Consider the following 27,383-nt stretch of genomic DNA (forward strand, 5'->3'; position numbering starts at 1 on the left):
AGCACTATCCTGAAATCTCCCTAGATCAATATTTTACTGGCATACATTTATCCATTTTGGAGAAGTATTCACTATGTGGCAATCTCTAGCTCTGGCACTTCCAGGGATCTGCATTGCAACACTCAAATGTTACACTATCCTTCTGTCTATACTATAATTCATTTTCCTAAATAGTGTTTCATTTAACTGTTTGGAGTCTGGAAATATTTGGATATGTTTTGTGTCCTTTTTGTTGTTTACTTGCTGGTATTAAAATGAATGTTTTTATATTTGACTATAGATGTTGGCCTTGATCCCTTGATTTTTGCAGTTTGCTGTTTGTTAATTCCTTAGGGTATGATGCTGATTGCCCATTGTGATTTGTATTAGAGATTAGTATGTAAAGAAAATATTAAGGAGTATTATGTCACACTTTATAAAGTTGTTATTTATTTAGATGGAAGCTAGTTGCACAAAAATCAACTCAAAAGCTCACATTTGAAAAAAAAATGATGACCCCTCACACTTAAAACCAACTTTTATTTTCACTTGCTACATTATGTTTATTGTATTTTGGTTATTTTGTTTGTCCTAAGTTTACAGCTGAATGACACTGATAAATGGATTCCCTTGTCTTTACAATATACAGATAGTTGTTTATTATAGCTCTTGTTAAAATAATCATACATTTTCTGAGCTTTGTTTCCTGTTCCTTGGCAAACGGTTCATTTACTATGCTGATTCTAAATTAAATAAAGTTTAGCATATTTTTCTAACAGTGAAAACATGGCTCACTTGGTATTCAATTGAAAATTGCTATTTTATAAACACTATCCTATAGCGCCACGTTTGCTGCCAGGATAAACTTCTTTGCTAACATGTGCAATTGTAACAAAAAACTAGCTTTCACTTCAGTACTCAGAATAACTATGCAAAGGAATACTGTCTGCCTTTGATTGGTAGTATTCACGCTTTATTCCAGAGAAAGCTTTTGAGTACTTCATTTTGGATATTTTGCCTGTTTACCCACTCATTTGTAGTGGGCATGCCCATCTACCCAGATAGACTGTAAGCTCTTAGGATAGAGACTACCTTTTCTATTGTATTTAAATGTCTGATCTTGCAAGACTGCGTACATAGTGCAGCACCATATAAATAACTTACAGCTAATATAAGGAAGGTTGACTATTCTAAGTGTCTGTATTTGAAATGCTATATATACATTTGCAGTAAATGCACGTATATTACATTATTGATGCATATCGCTTACATTTCAATCAATAGCAACATATTTCAAAGCTTTAAAATATCAAAACATGCTATCATCAATGCACTGTGGGTAATGTAAAAGGGAAGTGTAGAAAATGGGTTCTCAAAAACTTAAAATGGAATGTTTTATCTGGTTACATCCTAGATCTCATCTACTTTACAGAAGTCTGTAATGTACAACTTCTCTAATATGTACCTTAATGCTTGACGTGGCATATATTCCTGCAGATTTAAAGTTATAAACATATCATATATACCCAAATACTTTTCAGTATATCAAAAAGGCGGATGTCATACTCAAATGTTGCATGTAGGTAAGTAGGATGTAAGAAGAAATTGCCAGTATTTTTGTCAAATTGCATTGTCCACAAAATATTGAATGTAGAATACTTTCTTCAGAATGCATCAATGCGTGTTTGTTTAGTTGGTAGAATTATATGAGACAAGGTTACTTGCTACCTCAGCTATACTCTCATAGCGTTATTAGGCTAACATACCTTTTAGAGTGCAAAATGCTAAAAAATAGAAGTATTTAGGAGTGTTTATTATATACATATTGCTCGATAGTATTTGTTAGTCTCTTTGTCTTTGCAGGACGTTGACCATGTTAATCAGATACTCTTTTTTTAAACCGAAGCAGATCTCAGGTTCAGGTATTCAAAGTGCACAACATCATTATCCACTTGTCACCCATGCACAGTGAGATTTGCATTCCTAAGGAGCAAGCAAAGAATCCCTGGAGCTTTTAACTCCATGAACCAAACAATATGTAGGTCTCTTTTCACATTTGAGGGCACAGTTAAACCACATAAAATTACTGTTGTAGATTAAACATGCAGTTTAAAAATACAATATGTTTCTTGTTTTTGGTTTCAGCAAATTAAATCATGTATTGTTTTCCATCTTTCTAAATTGGACACAAAGAAATGCAGTGACTGGAAATAATAAAGCACCGTTTCTGGAGTCAGTTTACTGAAGCTGAGTTTAACAGAATTAGTTTGTAGCCGGTTCTTTAAATTTACAGTTTACAAGGAGCATATATGACGATGTAATCACTTCCCATGACGACTTCAAACATGATTTTTTATTTATCTCTACGTTGTTGTAAGAGACAGAGTTACTGAAGGTAAGGGAAACTCATTTTTAGTCTATGTTTGTTTGTTGGTTATTTCATTTTGAAAAAAATAGATATGATACTGGTACCATTTTGTATAAACATGATATGCTTTATCTACATTTTTGAGTAAGCAACTAGAAAAAAAATATGTCGCATTTCTGTAACTCTGCATTATACAGCCACAAGGTCCTATGGATACATCAATGTACCACGCATAATAAATCCTGAAGCTACATCAACAATAATCAGCTGTATACTCTCACAAACGAGAGAAATTCATTCAAAATTAAAATTAGTTGTGGCATAAACACAATACAGCTCCAATTACTGCACACTCCTCTAAATACATGCCCAAATGCACATTTTTTATATGTAGCCATATTTTTATACCCAGTCTTTATCTTAATTACGATTAGATATTGTTCCCTAGCTTTTCTCTCAAACAACCTGTGTATTACTTACATTTTTGACAATTCTTAATTTTGTAGGAGAGTTGTCACTTTTAAAAAGTCACCACTCCAAATGGCTAGGTAGCCTACTATAGTTCAGCTCATAGACACTTGGTTGCTATAGGCAACATCTCCACTTTTTCAAACCCACAGTTTAGTAAATATACACCTTGGACACTTGAAAACTATGGGGATTTTGACTTCCCTGTTTATTATTGTCACAAGAGGCGCAAAGCTGACTAGCTTGAGAAAATACTACCAGACATTTCAGATCATTTGGTTGTGGTAATGAGGATAAAGTGGAGTTCTCCACTGCTACAGAGGAACAGATACTCCCACCAGCTACCTCTGTGTTCAATTATGTCCAATCACGGCCATGTTTAAGTAAGATTAATTCACTTTGTTGTTCAAAAGTGCAACAGATTGTAACATAATCCACAGCATGACCATTATTTTATTGTCACCAGCCAATGATTTTCAGACACCAAGTCCTATTACTCTATCTCCTCCAGAATTTATGAGGGAACTAAGGGTCATTTATAAAAAGTGCAAACAGATCAATACCACTTTGTACATCACGCACCTTTTTTGCACAAGTGCTTGGTGATGTTGAAATACTTTTAATTAGACATCTTGAGCCTGATTCATTAAGAAATATAAAGCAAAAAAATGAAGTTTTCTTCTGGACAAAACCATGTTACAATGCAAGGGTGCAAATTAGTTTATTATTTTGCACATAAGTTAAATACTGACTGTTTTTTCATGTAGCGCACAAATACTTGATAGCTTTATTTGTACAATGAAATTTAAAGTTGATCTAGGGCATGCCCTATCCAACTATAAATCTGTCCCCACATTTTAAATTTACCTCCCCACAAAAGCAAAATGGTTTTGCCAAGGTGAAAAGTTACTCATTTTTTTTGCTTTACTTTCCTTAATGGATCAGGTCCCTTGTGTATTAAACAGAATACTAGAGATTGCAAAAAGGATATCAGAATTTTATGCACACAAATACCAGTGTAACAATACTATTTAAATTAAGGAAGTATTCCTAAAGTAGCATTTGAAATGACTTTTTCCACCATCTGCATTTTCATCTACCAGGATTAAACGGATCTATGAATGAACTAGACAGGCAGACAAATAAAATAATAATAATAATAATAATAATAACAGTAATAATAATAATAATAATAATAATAATAATAATAGTATAAGGTGCATAATAACATATGCTGTCCATCTGCCTATTCTGAGGTTAGTGAGTGACCCTTATTATTATTATTGTCTATTTGTAAGACACCATAGTAGGCATACATAAAACAGTGACAAAGGTACACAAAGTAAATGCAGAAATGAAAACAAAGGATAGAGAGGGCCCTGCTCATGACAGAGCTTACATTCTAATCAACCTTCTGATTAAAAAGCATCAACGCAAATACATTCTTTTGAAGCTCTGCACACTTTTATTTGGAACAACATAACAGCAACACTTTGTGGATTCACGCTAATGTTCTTGTAGAAAAACAGAGGACAAGGCACTTAATAACTAGATCCGTGAGAGTTGTTTTACAGTTTATGCTTCAGAGCTAATTAACGGAACTGTGACCGTTCCTCTATCCATATCTCACCCCTATTGCAATGCTCATCTGTCTGTGGGATCTGGAGATAATCTGGACTAAGATTTCCTCACAGATCTGCTGTATTTTAATCCATCAGTGAGTTTAAGATGTTTATACAAATAATGCTCCTATAATCATTTAGGGCTATTGTTGTTTTAAACATGTCAGCTATTTGTTACACCCCCATGCTATTCTATGATTAGTGCTTGTGTACAATACACAACATTAACAATATTTTTAATATTTTTTTTTTAATTCATCCTTTAATAAATAGAGTTGCTTTAATTGAGCTGATTTCTGATCTGCATTAATTATTACAATTAGCTTGAGAAAGGTGTTTACTTTAGTGCTTCCTATTAATATATGTATGTATATAATTCATAAACAAATGCATAAATGTACAGGAGTCTACAGATTTCCCACTTATCTGTTTGGAAGCTGCTTTGCAATTATACCTTATTTATAAATTTATCGATCTTACATATTTTTATTTAGCGCGTAAGATGATCTTCTTCCTGTAATTACCAAGAAATGATGACCTTGCAAGGGAAGAATGAAGATTTTGACAACCGAGAGATGAGACCTTTGCCTGAGTGGTGGTCCGGAAACTGTATAACATGCTGCTAATACCTGCTCTGGTATTCCAATGTCTGGCCACCGATGTCCATGAGAATTGTTTATTACTGGACAAAGCTCATAGGGCTCACTGACCAAAGCATCCTGATTCTAATGTGACGCAAGATGTGATAGTAAGGTTACACACCACTAACGAGAAGATCCCAGTGGTCTGCAGGGGGTGCTTTCCATTAGCTTTATTGAGGATAATTGACATATATTGCAAGACTTGGCACAATCAATGATTGCTATAAGAAGGGAGCTTAAAATGATGTATGCTATAAATGATTATTCCTCTTTTGCCTTAAAATACATTAGGACAAACAAGTTACCATCATGAATGTGCAAGAAGGCCTGTGTCAGTAATTATGGTCCTTGTAACACAGATACAGTTTAGTTGATTCCAATGGCAGCATAACAGTCTTGACGTAATAATAAAAAGGGTGCAGCAGATTGTTAACTGAGCCTGGGGCTCACCATGTAGAGGCTGCGATGTTGTAAACCAGACTGTGCAGTTTTAGTACAAGCAGCACTAGTTGAGGAAAAGAATGGGTATGTGGCAGTGGAGCATCTTGTTAACAAAGAGGTATCATTTTAAACGGTGACCACTGTGTGCTGACAGTGAGGCCTTCTTGCACAAATCTCAATGAGGTACATGCGATTTGTGCGCAAGGAGTCTCGCAGACTAAACAAGCAAAGGTTCTGACAGTATTTTTTTGGGACTTTTTGTGTGGGCCTCCATGAGTCATAGACTTGTGCCTCTCTGATGCAATGAGGCTATTTGGCATCTGTCACTGCATGACACATATGTGGGAACACTTACTCAGAGCGGCCTTTATAAGGGTGCATAGGAGCCTATACCGTTGGTCCTACTTCCCCGTCAATCTATGAGTCTCTCCTAGGTTGCTAAGTTGGATACTATTTCTCTGTATGAGACAATATGCCACCAAGGCAAAATAATTCTATTTATGGACATACTGGTACTCAGCAAACAATTTCTTATACCCTGGTTTATCACTTCTCAACCCACCGCACTGGTAGTCAATCTGCCTGGGTAACAACCATGTTGCTTTATTTTTTTTCTTTCCAGGATCAATGTATCTCCATTTGTAATGGCAGATCTTTATGAGTAGGGCTATTATCAGACCAATGTTTCTGTGTATGCTGATATTAGAAAGGTCACATATTCTGTATGTAGGCATGACAGTATAAGGCAATATCTGTAAAGTTTATTACATATAGTGTTAACTTCACATTCAAGGGAAACCCACCTAGCACAAAAGGATAACTACCTTATTTGGAGTTGTCAAAATCGCCAGATATACCTAGATACAGCTCAAGATAAATCTACATTATAAAACCATTGGTTTTCATTTAGTTTCTAAAGACAGTGATTAACTGTGAGGAGTTTTTCTCATAGTTATAAACTATATCAAATGATGATATAACTAATATAACTGTGATTAATATACTTGTTGCAAATATGAGGCAATACTTTATAATCAATCTTACCTACTTAAATGCACTGAATAGAGATTATTTTTAATGACTAGAGGGTTTAACTTAGTATAAAACTCCAAAGTGGATAATTTCCAGGGAGGTGCTTCCCTGCGCACCCAAGAGACAACTGATTCTAAAGCATTTTCACTTCAATATCAGTTCAGTCCTTCCAAGTGTATTCCTATATCCTCGAACTTCATCTAGGCTATGGTGTGAAGAGTGAACAAGGTGTAGTGTGATTAAGCTGTTAGAAGTGTACACAAAGTTATGAAAAGGTGAATATTGGGGAAACAGTCCTGTATTGATCCTATTATGGACACCTTAAGAATGGACAAGTAGTGAAGAAGATATCCGGTCTGCATGAGATACCCAGCCACCATCCCCGTGTGTGAGGACAACTGAGCAGGAACCAGAGCCCATCATGGTGCCTCCACCTCACTTAATTATACATGAGAGAATCAATGACCAGAAAAATCTAGATCTCACTAACAAGATCATTTAACTGCTGATTGGAGAGGAGTTGGAGTATTTAGAAAGCACAATGTGCACAGATGTGATGGAGAATCACCGGCCCTCACATCACCTAAGAAAAGAAAGAAGGGGGAGGGATCCAATTGGCCAGAATGCTTCTGAGATAAGCTGTATGATTTTCTTACATTTGGTATGCACTTTTTATACCCTCGCACATAGTGGTGTCGCTTGAGTAATATAGTTTCAATATTTGACTCCCTCTGTAAATTATTTATTTTTTTATTATTAAGGTACTTCAGAGATAACTGCCATCTTGTTTTTCCTAATGAGAGGGCTGATATATGTACAGCAGCACTGCCGTTCTCATGAAAAAGATATTTGTTTTATGCTTGGAATCACTATTTTGTATTTAGATGCGTGTTGCTTTTTCAAATTTCTCAATTCATTAGTAAAATTTAGCTTCCTGCCAAATTGACAATATTTGGGTGAATAGCAATAAGAAAGGTCTTACCTGTAGACGTTTCCAAGTAAACTGACAAAATAAGAATAAGAGGGACATGATGGGATGCTTACATGAGAAAGTTGGAGAAAACTAGATATAACATTAGAGAAGGAGAGTTGGGACAGAATATGGGATTTAGCTATGGGCTCTTCAATTTGTGTGAATACAAAATAGAATTATTATAGAGCCATGAATCATTAGTGTATGACTCACCCTCTGTACCCTATGTATCAGTTGTGTGATGTCACTGTGACTTTACACAACTGATACACACTGTAGACGGTATACAGGTTACTGATAATCACACATCTGAAACAATCTAAGCGGTATATAGAAGACATACTGATATCACACACCTGGTACACACTGATCTCACACACTGTCATGCCTCCTGTTGCCAACCAGCTTTTGTCTCACATGTCCCCATGCCCATCAGATTTTCCCTCACAAGTTCCTTTGTGCAACAATTTTCTCTCACATGCCACCTGCCCACCAGCTTTTCTCTTACTTACCCCCATGCCCACCAGTTTTTCTCACACATGCCCATGGCGTATGATCTTTTTCCTCACATACCCTCTTTTCACATTTTCTTTTTACCTGATTCTAATTCAGTGCTTTCAGCTACACAGTAACACTCAAAGGGGCATATTCAATTAGGATTTGCTGCTGAGTATGTAAAGTGTCATTACAGTACCGCAACATAGCGGATTTCGAAATCCACAATGTTGCGGTCCCGGAAGCCGTGTAGCCGTACCTAATCACGGGCGAAAATCCTAATTGAATATGCCCCATAATGTGAGGCTGAGCAGTGCCTCCACTCACATGTTCCTCTGTTCCCTGGTGCTTAGCCTCATGTGACTGAGTCACTAGTAATTAGAGATGGTCACTGACCCCCGTGTTTTGGTTTTGGATTTGGATTATCATCGTGATTTGGTTTTGGTTTTGGTTTTGGTTTTGTTTGGTTTTGTTTTGCTATTTTGTTGGAAAATCAATGTTTTTGGGCCTAAAGTAACCCAATTTAGTGCTCCAACTGTTTTAGAGATAAGTAATCTAATTGTAGAGGTAATATATCATCCAAAACACAGTTTAATTCTTCGTTGGTAGGCCTTTATTTATTATACACACAAAACAGATTGTCTTCCTCTCCATCTATGCATATTGGCAATGCAGCCATCATCTTTGGATATATATTACACCCTACACTTATAGTTAAATATGTAAAGAAATGGAAAAAGGCAGTTTGCTTTCTGTCTCTAGAGGCCCCCCTCCACTTGTATAAAATACCAAAAAATTCAGCCGTTATAGACTGTACAATATTAAGTGACATGGAAAAAGCCAGTTTGTTTTCTGTCTCTCTAGGCTCCCCTCCACTTGTATAAAATACAAAAAAATTCAGCCATTATAGACTGTACAATATTAATTGACATGGAGAAAGCCAGTTTGTTTTCTGTCTCTCTAGGCTCCCCTCCACTTGTATAAAATGCAAAAAAATTCAGCCGTTATAGACTGTACAATATTAAGAGAAATGGACAAAGGCAGTTTGGGGTCACTCTGTCTGTGACACCCTACCCTTAAAGAGAAATTGCCCAAACAGCAGCCTTTCAAGACGGTACGTGATATAGAAATGCCACAAGTCTCTTTCCTCTTTGGGGGTAGATTGCACCCTACACTTACAAAAAAAGTTTTAAAAAGATGTTATCGTCATCATCTTCAGCTTCATCCTCACCCTCATCAGTGTGTATGTCATCATCACAGACTATCAATTCATCGCCACTTGAATCCGCCAATTAGAGAACAGTCAGTACTTGGATGTCTTGGATGGTGAAGGCCTTCCTCGTGGAAGATGTAGTTCATTTTTATAAACATAATTTTCTCCACATTTTTGGGAAGTAACCTTCTACGGCGATCACTGACTAAGTTTCCTGCTGTGCTGAACACTCGTTCAGAGTACACACTGGAGGGTGGGTAGCTTAGGTATTGCAAAGCAAGTTTGTACATGGTTTTCCAAGTGGCCTGCTTTTCTTCCCAGAAAGGAAAGGGACTGTCTGACATTTCCATATCAATTACCTCTTGAAAGTAATCCTCCACCATCCTTTGCATGTTTATACTCGTATTAGATGGCGTTATGGGCAAAGTGACACATTTTTTCGAAAAATCCTTCAAACCAGCCCAGATGTTAAATTGTTCTGGTTTGCCCCCTGCGTCTTCCCTGCTTCTTTTTGGAAAAATTATTTTTTTACGAGCAGCAGCAGCTTGAGAAAGTGAAGGAGGACACGTCGTCAAGCCGAGGCCTAGTTCAGCGGTCAACTTGCTGAGCAATAGCTCCTTGCAAAAGTTCACATCTCGCTCATTTACAAGTAAAGGCTCAATGTAGGTCTTAAACCTTGGATCAAGCACAGTGGTCAAAACGTACTGATCCGAGTTCAAGATCTTAATAACTCGAGGATCATTGTGAAGCGAAGTACTTGATCGACAAGGCCAACATACTTTGCTGAATTGCTTGCTATTAGCTCCTCCTTCATTTTCTCAAGCTGCTTTTCCAATAGTCTAATTAAAGGAATGACTTGGCTCAAACTAGCAGAGTCTGCACTCACCTCACACGTCACAACTTCAAATGGTTTCAGCACCTTGCACAGGACTGAAAGGATTCCCCACTGTACAAGAGTGAAATACATCCCCCCTCCTTTCCCAATGTCATGGCTTGTGCAATATGCTTGGATGGCTTTGCGCTGTTCCTCCATCCTCTGAAGCATGTACAGGGTGGAATTCCACCTAGTTACCACCTCTTGCTTAAGTTGGTGGCAGGGCAAGTTAAACTGCTCTTGGAGCTGCTGTAATCTCCTAGATGCTGTGGCTGAATGCCTGAAATGGCCTGAAATTTTACGGGCCACCGAAAGCATCTCCTGCACCTCACGGTTATTTCGTAGGAAGCTCTGCACTACCAAGTTGATGGTGTGAGCAAAACAGGGAATATGTTGGAAATCACCCAGCTGTAATGCTCGCACTATATTGTTGGCGTTATCAGAAATGACATACCCTGGGGAGACTCTGAGTGGTATAAGCCATGCATCAATCACATCTCTCAGTTTGCGTAACAAATTATCAGCCGTATGCCTGTTAGTGAAGCCGGTGATACAAAGAGTGGCCTGCCTGTGACAAATGTTACGTAGTGGTGTACATGCTGCTGCTGCTGTTCCTGCTGGTGAAGGTGAATGACCAACTCAGTGGGCTGTCACAGTCATATAGTCTTTGGTTTGGCCACTTCCATTTGTCCACATATCTGTGGTTAAGTGGACAGTGGGCAGAATGACATTTTTCAGCGCAATCTCTTCATTTTTACACACTTTTTGGTATAGTTGTGGAATTGCTTTACGGGAGAAATGGTGTCGCGATGAATTCTGTAACGCGGACACAAAACCTCAATTAACTGTGAAAAACCAGCTGCATTTATTGTGGAGATTTGACGCAGATCTAACACTAACATTGCAGCCATGGCGTCTGTGATTCGCTTGGCGACTGGGTGACTGCTGTCATATTTGCTTCCCCTCGCAAATGATTGTTTCACAGTTAATTGCTGAAATTTTCTTGACCTGCCTCTGGGATGACGAGTCACCCCCAGCAGCAGCACCAGCAGCAGCAGTGGGACTAACGTGTTCTTCAGAGGAATCAATAATAGTGCAGGAGTCATCCAGCCTTAAGTGGGATGCCGGACTAACTCCGAGCGCTACTGAGGATATTGATGAGGATGGTGTGGTGGGTGTATTTTGTAGCCGTCGGGATGTCGGTGAGCGGAGGGTCTTAGCTGATGATGGAGTGCTTGTATTTTTTTGGGAAGAACTTTCAGCTTTTCCCAACACTTTGCCATGAACTTTCGTTAAATGACGTAACATAGACGAGGTTCCAAGATAGTTAAGGTCCCTCCCTCGACTAACTGTGGCTTGACATACACTACAAATGGCTATACAGTTGTTGTCTGGATTTTGGGTAGAAATAATTCCACACATAAGAAGTGGATCTTTTTGTTTTATGCCCAGGCATGACAATGGCCTTTTTCCTGTCACGTGCCAGAACTGCTGCCACTGGTGCAGGACTTACACAAACAACCTCATCCTCATTAACATCCTCATTAGCACCCTCGTCACCTACACAAATCTCCCCCTCATCCTCTTCTAATTTCAAAGTGGCATCCTCAATTTGGGTATCACCGGCTACACTTGGGCTATTAAGGCACACATCAGCAGAATGCTCACGATTAGACATCCCACTGTTGGATGGACTCTCCACAGGGATTGTTGTCATTTGTGAATCAGAGCAAACATTCTCCTCTAATGCCTTACTGTTATCTTGCAGCTCGGCTTTGACGCGTAACATTAGTTGTGCACCAATTGTAGGCTGGGTAACTTTTTGGGATCTGCCACTATTAGCCAAAGATGAAGGCCTCATTCTCTCTTTGCTACTGCATGTGTAGAATGGCATGTTTGCAAAAAAAAAATTTATCGGCACTTAACTTTTGCTCAGTTACACTTCTTTTTCGCTTCAATACAGTAAATTTTTGCACTGATTTGGAAACACTCTGTTGTTTGACATTGCCTTGGCCAGATGACGTACTGGGAACACTAACATCAGGACTGGTGACAGAACCTGGTTGCTCATTCTGATCATATGTGGACTGCTTTGAATCCATTCTGAGCACAAAGCACTTGTAGTGGTAAAAATTATTTGGTAGATACTGCTGACTGATATGACTTTTGACAGCCAGAAATATTTATGCACAATTAGGGGAGACACACCAAAAGCACTGAGGAGTGCTAAAAAATATTTGGTAAGATGCTGCTGACAGATATGACTTTTGACAGCCAGAAATATTTATGCACAATTAGGGGGGATACCCCCAAAAGCACTGAGGAGTGCTAAAAATTATTTGGTAAGATGCTGCTGACAGATATGACTTTTGACAGCCAGAAATATTTATGCACAATTAGGGGGGACACCCCAAAAGCCCTGAGGAGTGCTAAAAATTATTTGGTAAGATGCTGCTGACAGATATGACTTTTGACAGCCAGAAATATTTAAGCACAATTATGGGGGACACCCCAAAAGCACTGGGGAGTGCCAAATATTAAAACAAAATTATAAACCTCTATCCTCCTCTCTTCTATAGCAATTTTTGTTAGAGCAATTGCAAGAAGAATATTGTATTCTCTGTCCCTGCTCTAATCAGCCTGTGACTACACCCTGCTCTCTCCCTCTGTCAAATGGCGATGGATTGCTGTGGAGGCAGGTATTTATAATCTTCAAGTATCGCAAGAACCGAGCCCCAAGATCCGACGACGTCACAATGACGTTCGGCCTCTATTTCGATTCGGGGTGGGCGGGAGAGTACCGTGCTCCTCAGCTCGGTACTCGGATAGCCAAAGTTCGGGTGGGTTTGGTTCTCGGGGAACCGGACCCACCCATCTCTACTAGTAATACAGAGCAGCAGGGAGGACCTTCCCTGCTGCTCTGTCAGTGAGTGTACAACTGGGCCTGCATGTTAGCCTTCTATGAACCCTTTAGCCAGTGTCAGGATCTTTGTGCCACATATCGCTCCTCAGGTGCAATCTGAGCTCATGAAATTAATTATTAAACAGGAGAATTTGTTTTTATAATCTGGGCCTGGATGGCCATGGGTTCTATCCTGACCAGGGCACTATCTGTGCACATACTCTGTAAAGCATTATGTAACATGTGTGTGCCTATAAAAGGTTAATAATACTTTATTATGGTATTACTATCCTACTTTCTATATTGTACAAGGTCACTTGACTAGAAATGTAAAAATTTATGCTAAAAATACTTCATAAGTATTTTGCCATTATGTATGTAGGTGGTATTACCACTACCCACCTTATTGCCAGTTTGCTGAAAGTTTTTACATGTTTATCTGCATATCTGTTTCGTGCTTTCTTGTTTGAGTAGTAAATAAATCATTTGCAATGTGTTGTACAGAGAAATTACTTAAATAAATAAATAGACTCTTTTAATACTAGGGAAGGAAAATGGTACATAGAGAAGAATGCAGAAGTGTAGACAGAGCAGAGAAAATGTAATACCTTGTGGTGGATGTAAGGCTGTAAAACAAGTATACATAACTGAAAACGATTTGAAAGTGACACATTTGTTGCCCATCAGAGGGCGTATTGATAAGTTTGTCATGCATGTATATCGTTGGTCTACTGTAATCTCTAGGCAAATGTGTGAATACTTTTCTTGTGGTTAAATGTGGATGGAAAAACTAACCCAATGTTAAAATTAAGCTGCCAAGATTGAAATATGAATTTGAGTGTGGTTAAAATAGTTGCAAAATGTTAATGTTCACAGTGATTTAGCATGCTGTGTGGAATGGTGCTGTATTCCAGTGTCTCCTCGTTTACACTGTACCGTGTCTTAAATCCTAGTTTATCCCACTTGGACTGGAGCATGGGGTGTTTAACAAACATATACAATTTTTCATTCCCAGTGCATATGGTCTCTGCTCTGCTGCTCACTGTCTCTTGCACTCTCTCCCCATCAGGCTCAAGCAGATGAACATGAGAAATTAGAGTTTGCATGAACATGCATTTGAACATTTTCATTGGGTTTTTGTTTCTTTTTAATGCATTGTTTTTCACTGTTAGTTATTTGTTCATACACAGTTATAGCTGATTATTATATATTACTTATATTGCTTTTAATTGCCCATTGAATTTCCCTACACGTACAATGCATTAATAATGCCCACACCATAGAAACCTATGTAATATGTGCTACCCATATATATTACATATTCATTATTTTCCATTACCTGGTAGAAAACCTGCCATGTACACCTAAACATAATTTACATAAATACAGCTCATATTTGGGCACATACAAATTTGAATAAGTGTCCCAGATCTGCACTGTATGCACCATTCATAGGCCAGGTTACCTTAGAATCAGTGGTCGATGTGAGGGTATATATACAGTGGGATGCCATACCACTACTTCTCTTACTGCCTTCATTGTGAAACTATAAAATTCCATTCACTTACATTACCTTTATAAATTTATACCGCCACTTCTAAACTTCCATACCGCCAATTCTAAATTTCCAATTCAACAACTGCTTAAAATAGAATGATGGATTATGTAGTGTGATGCAGCAACAATGATATGTGCTGCCCTGTTTTAACTGTGATATCTACAATAGCATCTGGAACACATGAAAAACAGTCGAAAATAAATAGTGCAGTAGGTGCCAAGAGCAGTGTAGGACTATTAGTGAGGAAAGTGAAGAAAGGCTTAAGGGTTATTGGCATTATTTCTGATAACATTTGAGTTGTTACTTCTAGGGTTGTGTAAAGAAGTGGTTATATGTGGTAGGCATATAGTATTAGAACCCAAGTGCATTTTTAACTGCTTTTTCAGGTACCCATTTGATGCCTGAAGGCTCTCTGCATTTTTAAAGCACATTTTAACCTAAAATACAATCTGCCTTACATAAAAGGGCACCTAACAGCATTCACAAATGTATATGTATGGGTTTCAATAACTTGTCAGAGATGTTTGACTATGTATTTACATTTACTATGCTGGTGAGTGGGAGATATTGTTTTCATACCTCGCAATGTAGGTGTGACCATGCCACATGAGGGTGTGACCAGTGCTTTTGAAGCACTAGGCTGCCCCGTTCTCTCCTCCCTCTCCCTCCATACACCTTTATTGCATGGCACCCATTCACTGCCGCACTGCATGGCAGAGCTGTCCCAATCAGATGGCGGGACAGAGCGCTCAAATCGGGACTGTTCCGTCTGAATCGGGATGATTGTTACATAAGTGTTTTATGTTATTTAAAGTCAGAAGCCATTTCTGAATAAGGTTATACCCACTTTCTGTGGCCTTAAAGAAATCTTCTCCTCCTTTAAGATCATAACATTAGGTGTTTTCCATATAATATATTTTCCATTATTTAGAACACCATGCCTAAACTATACTAAATATATTTATAGCTTCATAAAATTGTTTAGCTCCTCATAGTACAGTATTTTCTGATGATATTATTCATATAACCACATGTTCTTAGTAAAGAACCCTCATTGTATGCTATTATTGTATTGCCAATTAGCTTTTCTCTATCTGTTGGGTAGACAATGAAAGCATATGTTGGATTGGTTGCTATAGTTTAGTGCAGATTTGCAGCTTTCAGCAACATTAGTAATTAATCCCTTATGGGCTAAAAACCAAATATGCATAATTATTCATCTCAACAGAGGTGGAAAGTAGTTGTACTACAAGCAGTAGTTGCAATCATACACTCTAAACATCTTTGTTTCTTTCCATGTTTAGTTTTAAAACATAAAATACTTTATGGACAGGGTCTTAGCCCAGTTTTTATGGAAGAGAAACTTACATCCTTCCCAGTCATAGTCCGGTGACCAATTTAGAGGATTTTTTTTTCCAGCAAAACATCAATGTAAATTAAATCTGAGGGTTTAGTACTTATATTATGTACAAGTGTTGTCATAATCTTTGTCATTACCGATGCCATAGATAATGCCATATGGGATATTGTATAATGCCAGTGATCTGTGATGTAATAATGTTTGAAATGTTCAATGGCAATTTTCAGGTGATTTTCAGAATTATGTCACCAGAAAATCCTTAGGGTAGGGTTGGGCTACATAAATAATAACAGCCTTGTTTCCTGTGTTTTTAGCTTTTTTAGCTCTTAAAACTTAACTGAGCTTTTGCCAATTGTTTTTCCGCGTTTGCCTCAAATGAAAACGTGTAAAACAATATAACCGCATTATTTCAATGCCAGCTTTTCACATGTAAGACACACTTGCCATAAATATCCAGACCCTAGACTAGAAAGCTGCACAATGCTGCCCCCTCTCATTTCTCTAATAGTAAAAGGATAAATGAAAAAAATGAAAACCTCTTAAACATAAAATTCTGAAGACTATCAACAATATAATATGTTTGACTCATTCATGAATTCTTTAACTATATGAGTCTCCGCCACAACTGTTCACAAATTATCCTATTGGTATATGACCATATCTGCATAATATTCTTCTTATCTTTGTCTTTCTACCTCCAGTTTCAAAGTGTCGGCTCTATTTATCAAACTGCAAAAGCCCAAATGTCCAAATTAATTTATCAAGTGGTTAATGCAGAAGAAATCGGAGATAGGGTGTGTAAACAAACTCATGAAGACATACAAAACCGGGAAGGTGCTCCAATGTCTGTGGTTGTGGCTGTAAAACATTGGGCCACACTTAATTATAGCTGTCCAACCCAGGGCTAGTTTGTGCAGGGCTACTTGCTTTTGGCAGAAGGGGAACAAAAAAAAAAATCATTACCCACTGAGCCCCTTTGAAAGGCAATAGGCATAACAGAACAGCAATGGACAAGACAACTCTGGGACATTTGCAACCACATAAAGCAAAAAGACCTTCAAACTTGAGAGCTATACAGTTTGCATTTCTTGCATTGAGAAAGAATGTTTACCATATAAATCAGTCAATATTCCAACAGACAATTTGACCACAGTCTGGTACATAAGGGCATTAATCGGAGCAGAATGTTCCTTGTATTATTACTCTACATATTGTGAGCAGGACATTTCCACCACCTGGAGAATGGGAATTAAATTCAGAAGTCTTCAAGCAATTCATTTACAAATTGAAGTGGCCACTGACAGATGCACAATTTCCAGTGTATGAAGAAGATAGATAATTTCCTCTATTTCCAGTGTATCATGAATCTCAATGAACCTCAAGTGAGCATACAGTTTTCCTGCAGTGACCTCATGTATTAAAAACAAATCAGGAGAGACAGGACATGAAAGCTGGAGAATCTCTGAATTGATCAAACTTTGGAGAGGAGAATAATGAACACTGCTTCTTGTGGAAGACCTCATATTGTACAGAGGAATCACACATTTAAGAGGTTAAGTTTACAATCTCAATTTTTCATCTGTAGTGATAAAAACTTGACTTATTTCAATAAAGCCCTTTCCTTAAAGGTGTATTCAAGAATATGACAACCTTTTCCAACAGGTGCAGCAGTAGATCTGTATCTTCTAAAGATTGTCCTTTATCACTACTTCATTCTTTGAAACATACCTTAAAACCGAACACCTTAAAAGACAAATGTAATGTTGTCACTTTAAAAAAAATTACATTTAATATAAAGATTTTTTTAAAGCAGTCAATGTATCAGATTCCCTATACCAGTTCTTCTCTAAGTGGATCTTAACTTTGACTTCAGGTGGTTAATGGTCATTATGTTTGAATCTGTAGATTCTATTCTCTTTAAGCTCTTTCCATGGAAAATTGTCATATTAGTGACAGTTACATCAGCCAAGAGACTTGAGCAATTGCTGGCATTCAAAAATTCAGTTTATATCTCATAATCTATACCGACAAAATTGTGGGAACTCTGCCCTCATTTATTCCAAAGGTTCCATCCTTTGCAAAAAAAAATCAAGAAATGATTCTTCTTGATTTCATTCTCAATTTTTAGGATGATCAACAAAGGAAATTCATATTTTGAATGTAAGAAAATGAGCCCTAACCTACTTGAATAGGATTAAAGATTTCAGGACATCAAAACATTTCCTTTTTCAATTCAAAGGAAAAAAGTAAATAAACACAACATTCAATAATTTTTTTAAGCAAAATGGCTAAGGAATGCGATTTTGAAAGCTTACTGATTAGAAGGAGTATCACCTCTTGAACGAGGCACATTTTTCAAGTTTGACGTCCACCTCACGGGCCAAATTAACCCTAGTGTCATTTTGGGCAAATTTGCAGAGCAGCTTCATGCTCAATTACAGGGACTTTTATTAAGCACTATGGAGTGAACATATTAGCCTCCAAAGACTCAGCCTTTGTCCTACATAGACTAGTAGTTAATTAGGGTGGGAAGTATTCAGTGGCTAAAGTCCCATCTGTTTTGTGCGTCCAGAATAATGGAAAAGAAAACAAAAATGTATAGTTAGCAAAAGGTTTTCTTTTTCATTCAGTCCAAAGACAGCACAAATTCCTGCCCTAATAAAATTTACTTTGGCACCTTGTATGTGCTTTCTCTTATTGCTAATGAATAAAAGCTGAGGTCAGGTGTATGTGTGGAATTATATAACACTGATCATTATACTAATTTCTCTAATTTACTTATCCTCTCTCTGACATACTTAGAGAGGGGCTAAACACCATCTGTTATGTGCTGCCTTTGGTTTCAAAGGAATGACAGTTTTGGCAAGTACACATTTATGTTATTTTGCACAATATTTATTTATATTTTTTTAAAAAAAGGGAAAAATCAATTTGAGCGTTCATAACACCAATATATGTGTTGCCTGATATCAGTGAAGCAGAGCTAAAAAAAATGATCATGGATTCCATTTTTACAAAAGCATTTCCAGCCATTGCTGAATGAGATTTGCTGCTCATGAAGACACAGAAGAGAATCCATAGCTGCATACATTGCTTGGCAACCCTGAATATTAGCTATTTGATTTGCCAAGGACTTTGTATGTATTTATACTACATAATTTGTTTTGCAGATGCTGAGAGCTACCAGAATGGAGGTTATTGTCTGTGTTTTTCTGTATACCTTCCATGTTGAAAAATAGAAAAAATAGAACATAGTTGAGACATCCGCTAAGTGGAAAACTACTTTATTTGAGGATTTTATTTCACTTGGAAGTATAACCAAATGCTTACAGATGTGCTGGTTCTGAATGAACTGATTACATTTCATGCCAGATTGTATGAACTACTTTAAACAAAGAGCAATAAACTTTAGATATCTGAAATAGGCGAGGGCACTAACGTTTCAAAACTTCATACTGTATTTAAAGATATAAAAGCAAATTAAGTAATTTCATCGATAATGCTATTAATAAATGTTTTAAAAACACATTTAACTCAAATGACATCAAAACATCTGTGCTGAAGACATATACCATCTATTTGCCATCAATGTCATTAGCCTGTAAAATGTATATTCAAGCAGATATATAACAGACCAAATGTAGATGAATTTGTTGATGACAAGTAGGCAGACAATCTAATTGTTACATGAAAAATGACAAGACAAACTATCATGACTCAATTGTAAAAGCCAATTTTAATATGTCAAAGATCAGCTAGAATATACAAGCTTTCAGACGTCCCTCTATCACTAGTTTTCATCTCTTTTACCTTATTCCCAACCACAACTGTTATGTTAGAGGTAGGTGGGTTCAGTTACTTTGTACAATACTAGTATCAAGCCCTTGGCTAGCAGAGTACACTGAGAATTGTAACAGTATATTCAGACTCACTAGTTGCTTTAAAGTGATAATATTCCTGTAAGTAGGGTTTATTTTCTTTGTAGTTATTTTATAACTGTTCAGCAAAGCATATGGTCATAGGTCATTCAGCACAAAGAAGCTTTTTGCATATTTGCATTTATCAACATGAGAGGCATACCTCATACTGCATGCTTGGCTGAATCAAAAAGAAATACCCAGCATAGACTACAATGGTATAGTGCCCTTAGCAGTGAAATGACTATGCTATAATAGTGCAATGTTGTTTGGTTTGACAAAGAAAAATTTTTTAACAAAGAATATGACATGCAGCTCTAAAAAATATATTGTTTTTAAAACAAATAATGTTCCTAAAATCTGGATAGTTGTAGGCAAACAGTCTTCACAATAACAAATCATAATTATAGGTTTACATCAGGATATAGAGCTTGTTATTAGTGTTTTCTACTTTCAAAATGTCACTCTTGCTGCTATAAACTGCATTAAAGTGAACTTATTTCAAATTTAATGCGCTAAGCAATCGATACACTTACTTAATGGCAAAACTGAGCTGTCCTTACTTTTAATGAATTTGTTAACATAAGAAACACTTACAATGTCAGAAACTACATGCACAAAACTGGAATTACTTTTCAAGTTATGAAGCCACGCCCATGAGGAACCAAAGGCACTATAATCACATAATCACATTGGAATGGGGGGTGGTTACAATATAGCAAAATTACTACTGTGGCGTCTAGAGATGGGGATGCTGCTTGCAAGAACTTTGGATAAGGAGGTAGACTTTCCTCCAAGCAAAGCTGATGGGTTATGGGTTCCTCTTTACAGAGGTAGTCAATTACACAATAGTCCTTCTTTAGATTATACACTAAAGTATCTTTCCTAGAGTCATAAGAAACATATGGTATCCTTTCCCTCACATCTACACTTAAGTTTGATTATTCAAAATAACGGAGTGCAGGATTGATAGTAACAATGATTTTCAACATATGTACCTGTTTTCTAAGGCTCAGGCCCATAAACAATAATCATTCTTACACTATTTTCTTTAACCATTTAATGGCTGGATGCCATCCATTATATGGGGTACCTGTACCCTAGTTGTGTATGTGTGTGTGTTGGGGGAATTGTTGCTTCCAACCTACTGTAAATAATATCTTCTTTGTTCTTTTAATATTCTGTCTGTACTTATCATATGGATACATTTTATATTAAATCGTTTTGATTTAACTGCATATATTTAGAACCTTCACTATAGAGGTAAATCTTGACTAAATTGAAACAAAACGTCCAAACAGCTGATCCAGTTACACCCTACATTTTTGGCTTTGAATAGCTTTCAGATATTCCTTTTACACCAACTCTTCCTATGACAGTTATTTAACCTGTTCTGTCATGGACTGGTTTACAGAATCCTTTGCATTGTTGTTTCTATAGTGTATTCTCTTCTCTGCTATAAGTACAGGTTGGATTTCCTATCTAAAGTTCCATCATGGTAATAACCAGAAACCAATTCTATAATTTTTACTTTTTTTTTACACAGTTGACTGCCTTCTTCATGGTAAATGTACCTAGTATTTTTAGTCTTCAGCTGGGGAAAAAGGGTTAAATTAGGCAGAGGCGGTTACATGTAAAAAATCTAACCATTTGCCTATTACATGACTATCTGTACTAGCTAATATCCAGAGAACACTAAAAATGTCTTCTGATTACTGAAGAGGAAAAGGCACAACAGCAAGAGGTAAATTTCATATAATCATTTAAATCATGTCAGAAAACACGTTACTGTGTAAAAATGTTGATGGATATTTTTGTTAAAAGTTATACATATTTAAATGGGTCCTTCACCCCCCCCCCCAGATTAAGGGCCGAATTGCTGCATTAGTAAGCAGCCTGCAGGACATTTGAAATGGGGCAGTGTTGGGAAACATAGTACATACTTGGCTAGCTTTAGCTTCAGTCTAGTTTTGTGTTCTAAAGTGTCACCTACTTATCCCTTAAAATCTCCTATTGCTCGACTACTGTCAAATTCACCTATCAGACTTCATGCTGGTCTGGCTCAGAACACTTTAATAAACAGATGTGTGCCTCTTCCTATGTAATGCAAGGAAAATTGTGTTAAATGCTTCAAATGCTTATCTGCTATTTGATAAGGTCACTTAATTAATCAAATATATGCTTATAAAACACAATGACACAAGCAGAGGAAAAAGAATTAATTGCAGTTGTAATTTTTTCATGTGTTACTACCTAACGTTACGTTAATCATTTTTATTTAAAAGTCCAAAAAGAAATCCAATAGTACTTAATGTAATCTTAACATGATTCTGTTCAATTACATTGTACGTTCCGCAAAGCAAACAATAGCCAGTGACACAAAGATCATCCTCTCTTTACCAGGGCAGAAGAATTTACCACCCACTTTATTTCAAAGCATTCTTTTACAGTAAAGTAAAAATATACATATATTTAACAATAATAACTGTACTGGCCAGACCTGTTTGGTTTATTTTTATGATGTGGCAGCTTTATCCCAGGCAGGTGGTTAGAAAAACAAAGCTTGAGAAGCATGTTAGCTAACAATGAAATATTTAAAAAGCACAGTAATGCTGACTTTTGTTGATCTTCATAAAATCTGTATCTAGAATTATATTGTTACCTCTTGCTGCTCCTTTTTGCTCCAATAAACTGTTGGATGCAAACTCTGTTAATAATTCTCTTCTAAAGGAAAGACTCAAATGTGTTCACATGAAGCATAAACTGCTGTTCTTTGTAGCAATAAACAATGGATCTGCATGAAGTTACCATACTCCACATTAAGATCTTATTTCCAGGGTTTAGGAAAACTGCTGGGCTTTCAGTTCAAGGCAAATAGAATTGCAAGAAGAAAACGTTGTCCTGATTTGGACTAATCTGTTCTATTGAAATGCTTAAAGTTAAAAAAAACTATTTTAATTTGTCGTTTTTAAATAAACTGATGTGTTGAGTGTTAGAATTCATTGCATTCCCTGCACACTTCACTACGTACAGGTTATTTAGTGATCTGTTTTCTGTTGATACTAAAACAGCTGTAATTACATTGTTAAACATTGATTAATACACAACCTACATCACTAATGTAGAAAACTAGCAACATTCAATGCTCTGAAAGATTTAGTATGAAATTTCACAGTCCTCTGGGGCAAGTGAATTCTGGGATTCCATCAATATTAATTCTTTTTAAGCAGGGCCTGATTTGCTTACACAGCTCCATTTTGTACTACCTTTACAATTTAGCTAAACAAGCATATTTTATTTTATGCAAAATAATTAGGTATACTGTCAAAGTTGTAGATATAAGTGATTAAAAAGGCAGCGTTTATTTAATGTGGTGTAAGCCTCATTTTTCACATGCATTTTACTTGTTAAATTGTGGAATAAACGATTATGGGATTTTCTGCTATATTGCAGTAGAGTAAAGCTATCCTTAAGCCTCACCAACAGTGCACATATCTTAAATCTAATCAGATGAGCAAATGGTAAACATATGGGGCCTGAATCATGAAGGCACGCATACTGAGCGCAACATGCATTTGTTTTTTAAATAGAGATGCTCAGGCTCGGTTCCCTGAGAACCGAACATACCCGAACTTAGCAAATCCGAGTGCCGAGCTGAGTTGGCTCGGTACTGTCGCGCTTTTTCGGATTTGAAAATGAGGCAAAACGTCATTGTTACGTCATCGGATCTCGGGAGTTTTGGATTCCTTTTTAAGATCCAACATAATGGGGGGTGGGAGGGAGGGCAGACCCCCATTTTTCTTTTCTGCCACTGCTGTGTGCCAATGTTTCCTAGATGTGCTAGGAACTGCTGTGTGTTTGTGTCATTGGTCTGGCGCTTACCATCCAGCCAGGTCGCTGCAATGTTTGTCCGAAAGTGTATGAAAATAATATTGTATCTGTGAGGTGGTCAAACTTGACTGCAAATGTCTTGAAATTAGTGTTATTGAGGTTAATTATAATGTAGGAACAAAAAAAGTGCAAAATTATGTGAATTTAGCATATTTTAGTTTTTCTAAAAAATCCAAAACCAAAACACACGAGGGCGGTTTTGCCAAAACCAAAAACAAAACACAAAGTTAATCCAGATCCAAAACCAAAACCAGTTCACGTGGGTCTGTGAGCATCTCTAGTTTTAAAATGCACGGAATTCCGGCATACATACTTCCGAATTAATGAAGGTGCGGATCTGAAGATACATACGCTGATGAATTGTAGGTCTGCTCAGATCTGCAACAAATAACACTGCAGGATACATGCAATACCTATGTGGAATTTAAATTCACAAAAGAACGCACAGAAAATATAAATTTTCAATTAATGTTACTTGTTAATAAAATAGTCATTAGTGATAATACAGTTAAAAAAGTGTTTTTCTTTATACTTTTCTTTTCCATTAAATTCATTTATTAGGAGGCTCTTAGTGTCTACAGAAGATAAAATACATTTTTACAGTTGCTTCTGATTTCAGTCACATGTCATAGCATGCATACTTGGAGCAAGAGATACAGTAGAAAAATAATTACTTTTGTCATGTCCAGTCTTGATTCAGACGTGGCTACGTGCGCTCGAGATCGGCACCCCCTTACTGTACATTGACTACGTGCTAATGACCCTTCCTTGCTCCGTTCCCTCCCAGATCTCGTAAGCTGCAGTAAGTGTCCTTTTCATACAAAGATGAATTGAACGTTTAGTTGCATATGTTCCGGTTCTGGCAATGCACAGATCAAATTTGCGGGTGGAGTACTAAAAATCGGCATTTATGCTCCTTGATAAATCAGGTCCATAGCATTTTCTAGGACACTAACTTTTCCACATCCTTCTCTGAGGAACATCCACAAACATCTGTGTATTGTACATACAAGTACCATATTTTCCTTTTTTGTACACGCTGGAGATGCAAAGGAAAAAGGTGGTGTTGCCCATATCAAACAATGTGAGTCATTTTCCTGATGCAGTTTAGGAAATTAAAGCAACATCTACTTTCTAAATATACATTTAGTTCATCCTTTAAATTTTACTAATTGTCTTACATTATCCTTTACATATAATATAACAATATTTCTGTTTGTTTAAGTTAGTGTTGTGTTTTTCTTTTGGCATGTCTATATTAAATATAATGCACCATATTTTTTTAACAGTTTTGTATGTATTGTTTTGTGTCTCATGCAAACATTTGCGAATAGTCTGGTGGAATGCAAGAAAAATAGACGATGAATAGCTTTGTATATATGTATATAACAGTGTGTGGGGAAATATCTAGCAGCATTTCACATACACCTGTATTGTACACACCTTAAATACCAAAATACAATTTCAATACATATTTTCACTATGCAAACATACTACATCGAAAACATATCTTCCTCTTTGTCTTTCTGACCATTATTTAAAACACTTCAGTGGTGCTATTTGACATGAAGCAACAACAGTATTTTTCTCAGCTTTGTTTATTTTCCTAATTACACTAAGCAAATCATGTATGGGAGACACAAACATTAAAATTCTAAAAACCACTGAACAAAACATCACAAATAAAAGTTCATATAACTGAGGATGGAAGTATCCAACCATGGACACCAGATTTTCCTAAATTCCCTTACATTTTCTCAATCACATATGATATGGGGTTTGTTGAGACCTGTTTTACAGATATTGTTAAACCCTGTGTTTCTGAATGTTCTACAGATCTCCATATGTTGGTGATACCCAGCTTAACCTCTGTATAAATATTTATATACATTCTAAAAAAAATAATATCATGGTTTTCCCCCGAGCAGGCATGGCTCATTCCAAAAGGCAATGCAAAGCCGCATGTGCTTTGCTAAGCCTCATGGAGACGAGCCCACTGACTGGATGTCTGACTTTTAATCATATATTATTATTATTAATATTTATTTATAAGGCGCCACAAGGCATCCGCAGCACCGTACAGAGACAAACAAAATCACAATACAATGGGAGACAGCACAGTAGAGTAAACACAGCAACTCAGTACGCTCAATGCACAGCTAGAGAGGGCGGGGAAGGGGGAGGGAGGATCCGCAAACGACGGGGCCCAAGAAGGAGGGCACGGAAGACAGGGAGACCCCCAGGGGGGAGGAGGGAGCGAGAGTGGACGTGGGGTGGAGGACCCTCGAGGAGGAGGGCTAAGTAGCTGGAGAGCAGAGTTAGAAGTGGTGGAAACAGGAGGAGAGATGGCCCTGCTCAGAGGAGCGTACAATCTAAGGGGAGGGGTGGACAGACAGAGAGACGCAGGGGAGAGAGGGAGAGTAGGGGGACAGAGGCAGAAGATAAGGTAGGAAGTTAAGTGGGAGACACAAAAAGCTTTAAGAAAAAAGTGGGTTTTTAGGGCCCGTTTGAAGCTGGACAGATTAGGGGAAGTTCTGATGGAGGGAGGGAGCTTGTTCCAGTGGAGGGGGGCAGCGCGGGCGAAGTTTTGGATACGCGCGTGGGAGGAGGTTATAAGGGGGGAAGAGAAGCGACGGTCAGAAGCAGAACGGAGAGGGCGGGATGGAGCATGAATAGAGAGGAGGGTGGAGATGTAGGGCGCAGTGGAGTTGGCGAGGGCCTTGTAGGTGAGTGTGAGGAGCTTAAAGAGGATTCTGAAGGGGAATGGGAGCCAGTGAAGGGCTAGGTAGAGGGGGGGAGACAAAAGAGGAGCGGCGAGAGAGGAAAATAAGCCTAGCTGCAGCGTTAAGGACGGATCGAAGGGGATCGAGATGAGAGTGGGGGAGGTCAGTGAGGAGGAGGTTGCAGTAGTCCAGACGGGAGATGATCAGAGAGTGGATAAGGCATTTGGTGGCATCTTGGGAGAGGAAGGGCCGGATGCGAGCGATGTTGCGCAGCTGGAAGCGGCAGGATTTAGCAAGAGAGAGGATGTGGGGGCCAAAGGAGAGAGAGGAGGTATAGCTGAATAGATGGACTATGACTCCCAAATAGGAATTAATAAGTTTGTCCACAATCCCAGAAGCAGTCAAAAGGATGTAAGTGAATATATTTTAATTTGAATCTATCAGAAATCTTAGGTAGTTTGATCAACAAGCAAAATTAACTTTTAACAGACTTTGATCTTTTAGGAATAGGGATGGAACAGTGCATTGCCTGGGCTTCATAGCAAAATTTGGGTATGAGCCTTGCGAACCCCCCATCCTGCCCATCCAGCAGAGTGAGTGGGCTCTACTGAGCATGCACAGTCTGGCATAGAGCCGTAACTAGGCATGTGCGGACGGTGCCGTCGCCCAAGGCACAAGCCCAAGGGGGCGCAGCAGCAGCCCGCTACCTGCCTCTCTACCTTCAGCCCTTAACTTCCACAGTGGAACGCACATGCGTTCCACTGACAGGAAGTTATGCATTTAGAATGCAAACTTGCATTCCAAATGCCGAACTTCTTCTCAGTGGAACGCATGTGCGTTCCACTGTGGAAGTAAAGGGCTTAAGAATCTCTCTAGTACACACATGGGAAGAAGGAACAAGCGTCATCTGTGTGTGTGATACATGG

Source organism: Mixophyes fleayi, chromosome 3 (genome assembly GCF_038048845.1).
Source record: "Mixophyes fleayi isolate aMixFle1 chromosome 3, aMixFle1.hap1, whole genome shotgun sequence".
Lineage (NCBI taxonomy): Eukaryota > Metazoa > Chordata > Amphibia > Anura > Limnodynastidae > Mixophyes > Mixophyes fleayi.